The sequence below is a fragment of the Fukomys damarensis genome, unplaced genomic scaffold (assembly GCF_012274545.1).
Source record: "Fukomys damarensis isolate Sample0158 unplaced genomic scaffold, DMR_v1.0_HiC HiC_scaffold_39, whole genome shotgun sequence".
In the NCBI taxonomy this organism is placed as follows: Eukaryota; Metazoa; Chordata; class Mammalia; order Rodentia; family Bathyergidae; genus Fukomys; species Fukomys damarensis.
Genome location: NW_022900951.1, coordinates 95085436 through 95090981, shown reverse-complemented (window position 1 = coordinate 95090981; position 5546 = coordinate 95085436). Strand labels below are relative to the sequence as shown.

Genomic DNA, 5546 nt, shown 5'->3' with positions numbered 1-5546 from the left:
TCCATCACTGTTACATGGGATTCATACATATATAGGCAGCACCTAAAACTGTTCTTGAGAAGAGACTCAAGGGATACCTCTTCAATTAACTTTGTTTAAAAAACCCTAATAGCTAATTTACAATGTGGAAATTGTGTGGTTTTGTTTTCATCATTTGGTGGCCCTGTGGATGGCGCTTGTATGAACTTGCTCATGTTAGCCAAGTTCTGTACCACCAAACTATACCCCCAGCCCCACAGATTGTTCTGTTATGACAGATGCCATTATAATGTCCCCCTTTTCCCCATTTAAAAACCATACAAAATGGATTTTGCTGCTTTCACTGCCAATAAAGAAACTTTGGGAGAATATACTGTTTAATTAAAAATTATGGTAAATATTTAAATTTTTAAAAATTATTACAGGAAAAGACATTGCCATTGATTCCTCTTAAAATACTTCCCTTCACTTTGAAACACTTCCCATTATTCTAGCCATTTTTGGAAGCAGTTCTGAAAGTTTTATTTATTAAGTGTCTATAGTTGCATTTCTATGGCTGCCTCAATGTCCTGAATTGATTCAAAACATGTACATTTACCTCTACCTTTCATGGTCATTTTGACTTTGGGGAACAGCCAGAAATTTCATGGTACTAGCTCCAATGAAGAGGGGGGATGAGGACACGCTGTAATGTTTTTACAAGCCTGCCTTTCTTTTGGATGGCATTTGGCAGTAGCAGTCACCTCTTTCTTTGATCTCACTTGTGTATAAGAAATGACTAATAATGGTTTTGTGGGATGGGGGTGCTAGGTGATAAGGGAAGAAATGGAAGGACATTCTAACTGGATGACATCTTACAATAATTTAGTTTTTAACCTTGCAAAATTATTAATTATTCAAAAATCAGATTCAAGAAAAAAATGAAAATTGTATAGAAGAGGTGGTTTTATGAGTTTGTTCCCTAGAAATAGCCACTAACCTAATAAAGATGTAGCCCCTTGAAATCACATTTATGTATAGAAATTGTATTTGTATACTTCTATAGGATTAAGTAATATTAATAATTTGGGAATGGCTTTTAAAAATCGTATTGCTGATATTATTTAGTTTAAATTGCCTTAAGTACCTTGAAACAGGTCATATCATTTTACAAGTACATTTTAAAGTAGCTTAGATATGATAATTCACACATTTTATTAGCTATTTAGGCTTATTTAAATGGGATTCTATTTGATATGATGGTGTATCTCAGGGATCAAAGGCATGTTTAGATGCTCAGGGCTCTGGGTTCAATCTCCAGCATCTAGAAATAAAATAAGATAAGGTAGAATTCTATTTATGTACCTGCCTCAGTTACTTATCCCTTCATAACGAACTACTCCAAATTGTAATATCTTAAAACAATCTTTGATGCTCTTACTATTTTGTGAGTTAGCAGTTTGTGCTGAGTTTAGCTGGTTTGTATGTTTCTGCTTTACTTGATGTTGCCTCTGTGTCTATGCTTATTTTTGTGCCTGGTAATGGTTGCCTTGGCTATTAGCTGAGGTGATAGAGGTAAAGGGGGCTGGAATCATTCACATTACAATAATCTGACCTGAACTTATTTATGTGTTTCTAAGCTTTACCAACAACAAGGGAAAACAAGCTCTGATGCATATTTTCCAAGCCTCTGCTTATGACATGTTTGAATTTGCTTATGTCCCATTAGCCAAAGCAAATCACAGAGTCAGCTTAGGAGGCCATGCTTAAAGTCAGTGTGTTAGGGGACTAACTACCTGAGGGTAATGGGCCCAGGGATGTGATTCAATGGAGACCAGTATTGTAACAGTAATTGTTATACTTTCTAAACATTCCAGTTATTTTTGCAAAGCATCGATAATGGATAAACTTACTGACTAGGAAATTCTCTGTAACTAAAAACTAGTGATAAGTGTAGTTATTTTTGTAACTTATTTCAATGCTATTTTCAAACACTATTTTCTATATGTTCACATTCATATGAGAGAACTGCACATCATTAATAATACAAATGCAAATCAGAACTCTAGGCCTTAGTTCAATATTGTAGTATTTTAAATTAATTAGAAATTTGAAACCCACAACAAACCAGCTCTTAAGTGATGAATAGCTTCCTTCATTTTAGCATGACCCACAAAATATGAAGTAGATAATATACCTTTAAAATATTAAAGACTTTTGTCCTTGTTTGCTCATTTTACTGCTTTGGTTAAATACAGATAGCATGCTACTTAATCGCACTCTTTTCACTTTGTGTCCTCAAAAATTAAAACTGTCCTCAATCTTTCTAAAGTCTCTGTTTTTAAAATAAAGAAATTATTACTCATATGGTAAGAAGCTACTAAATCAGCTTTAAAGTCAGTGACAAAAACCACATATTACAGTAAAAGATAAAGTAACAAATTCAGTGTTAGATAAGGAATCAGAGCACAGAATAGCAAAGACATATGAAGTAGAATTCTTAATCACATTTTTATGGAAAAGATGCAGTCGTTTGTATCTGTACCCTGCTGTATTAGTCACAGTACTACAGATTTGCTTAATTTAACAGACAGGGCAAAAGGGAGGGCTCTGCATAAGCAATGATCTTACTGACCCCTGTTTTTCATGTGTTGCAGGGACTTCTAGCCACCCAAAGCATTTTTATGGCCAACGAAGGTAACTGATCATATATGGTATTAATCTCATTTTTAAAAAGTATCTAGGAAAATAGAAATTTACATTTTTCTCCCAAGGGCCTTAAGCAGGAGGCAAATGTCTCTCTCTGTACCAGTATGAGTGTAAATTGCAAATGCTATCACATTTCTCTGGGTATCATTATTGTTCATTAAGATCTCCATCAATATATAGATGAGCTCTCTAAATTTTTAATTTGATTGTTTCTAACTCACAATGTACTTATTATATTACAAATGGGTATAACTTTAAAATTGTTTAACTCATGATGAAGTTAAATTACTTTTCCTTTAAGAGTCTACAGATTGCAGTAGACTAGGGTTGCAAAGTTTCACGTGTATATGGCTTATATATGTTTTAAGTGTTTAACTTGAGTCTCTGTTTTTAATCTTTCAGTGTCAATAAATTGTTCAGAAACGTCATTTTATGGAAATTATATTTACACCCAAAGCTAAGCCTTATAGTGGGGCTTACATTTCATAAATGGTTGCTGAATAGTTATAAAAGATAGTTCAAAACAGTAATTATAGAAAATAAAGTCAAATACAGTTTTTTTCAGTTAGTTAGAAATTCCTCCTATGATTTAATTTAGGATTGGGATGTCATAATGAGCATATCAGATTGCAGATATTTATTTACAGTTCTACATAAGTAAACTTTATTTTAAATTAGCTATTCTCAAGTTTACTTCAATTTTTTGTGTCTGATAATTTTGAGAACTCAAAAAAAAAAAAAGATTTATTTACACTGGGTCTAGGTCCTTTTAGTAGAATTTACTTCACAACTGCCGGTAATAATGTGTTATCGAAGTCAATAATCATGTTAAAGCATCCATAACACTGTTGAAAGATCATATAAAAATAATTTATTTTATCTAATATTTAAATTTAAAATCCTATATTTTAACTATTGTCACAGAATGCATCCTTAGGGAAAATGAGCAAGCTTTATTTATATATCCTCAATTCAGAAAATCTTTAATTATATATTTTCATTTCAAAGAGAAAACTTGTCCTAATTTAATGAGAGAGTATACCTTTGCAATTTGAAAAATTAATAAAATGTCAGCTTTTGGGAATGTAGGCTACTTATATAAAATTAATACTTTTTGCTAATATTTTATACTGAAATACATTTTGTTTTTAAAAATCTCAAAAATGTTAATTTATTCCTTTAGAAGAGATACATAATTCTCAGTTGATTTATAACTTGATATATCAAATTTATAAAACTAATTTGTAACTGCTACCAGTACAAAGAAGTATCTAAGTAAAAGTAGGGTTTATGGTATTATTGCATTTATTCCCAGTGTTAATTTGTTTAATTCAAAAATGATATTTGTTAATTTTTTTCAAACTTAGAAAAATGCAGTTATTAATGTGGATTAATTCAATTAAACTTAACATTTTGTAAAATATTCCTGCTATACATTTAAGCATAATGGGATCAATAAAGCAACATGCACAGAAACTGAAGACTTTCACATTAAAATTACATTTGTTTTACACTTATTGAGAATGCCTGCAAACATTTTGGAAAAGACTCCTAATGGTCTTGACTATTAATGGTAAAAATTTATTGCATTTTTCTGTCTTTTTAAAAAAATTTTGTTAAATAGCTGAGTGTTAAGTTCCACTTTTCCTTTTTTCTTCAGATAGACTCTTCAGCATATAAACTTGAATGGCTGTACATTTCAATCACGAGCTTCAGATGCTTTAAGTAGAGTTTGAACACTTATTTACTCTGAACTTGATGTCTATGCATTCCAGGATATCTTCCAGTTTCGTCTCCACCATATCTGTACTGGTAATATATTTCTTCCATTCTTCTTGTTATTGTGCCTGCTCTCCCATATTATCTAGGTTTATTCAAAGTAAATTACTTTCTCAGAGATGGTGCTGAAATATACTGTTGAAGCCGAACATGTAATTACCAACTTTAGTTTCTCCAGTGTGAACTCCATCTGATTTTCTTTGTTCAAAAACTAAGGTTTTACCTTCAGGAGAGGCAAGATGGAAATCAATATCTAATCCTCTTCCATCTAAAACTTGATACTCAAATCTCCAGCGAGGCCTTCAGCAGCATGGGCTGGTAGAAACACTCCTTCTGGCCTGCCTGAAGGGTAGAGGTGAAGTCGCTATCTCAGGAAGGCATGACTCCTCAGCTCTGCTTTTCCTCTCTGAACTCCTCGTGGCAGGGGACCTCTGAGTGTGAGAAAACTTCAGGTGGTGGCTGAAGTAGCAACGGGGGCAGCAAGTGACGTCTTCCAAAGGGTAGAGACTGAAGACTGAAGCTGGGCCACTTTATAGACATTTAGCATCCCCAAGAATAAGAAAAGCAAACCCTGTCAGAAAAAATCCTTTCCAATTCTGTAGCACTTTTAATCTTGAAGCACCTTAGTGACAATGACTCCTTAATTGTCACTGTTCCATTATAAAATATTGAGTAGTGAGTGTTAGTATCCCATTTTATGGATTAGGGAAGAATCAGTGAAGATGAAGGCCTTACCTAAATTTTAGTGATTAGCAGAGCTCACCTGCCAGGATGGAAGAGGTTAAATGGAAGGATTTTCAAAGGTGTTTCAGAGTTGGAGGGTATAGCTTAGTCAAAGAACACTTGCCTAGCATGCCCACGGCTCTGTTCTATCTCAGAACTAGAAAAAAATAGGAGAAAGGGATGGAGAGAGATTAATGAGGGATACAAAATGTTTAGAGCAAATGAATATAGCTCATTATTATATTTGTTTTTGTATGTCTTTTTGAGGGCACTAGTTTGTTTGAAGTATGGATTACTTATTTAATTAGACATAGTTTATTCATGCCACAAACATGTACTGTGCATTTATTACTGCCAAAGAGTGAATCAAGCATCAT

At 33.1% G+C, this 5546-nt stretch overlaps 1 pseudogene; it reads right to left on the bottom strand.

The window, feature by feature from the left end:
- Positions 1-4336: 4336 nt before the first annotated feature.
- On the bottom strand, positions 4337-4827 carry LOC104861286 (annotated as a pseudogene).
- Between the last annotated feature and the right edge of the window lie 719 nt (positions 4828-5546).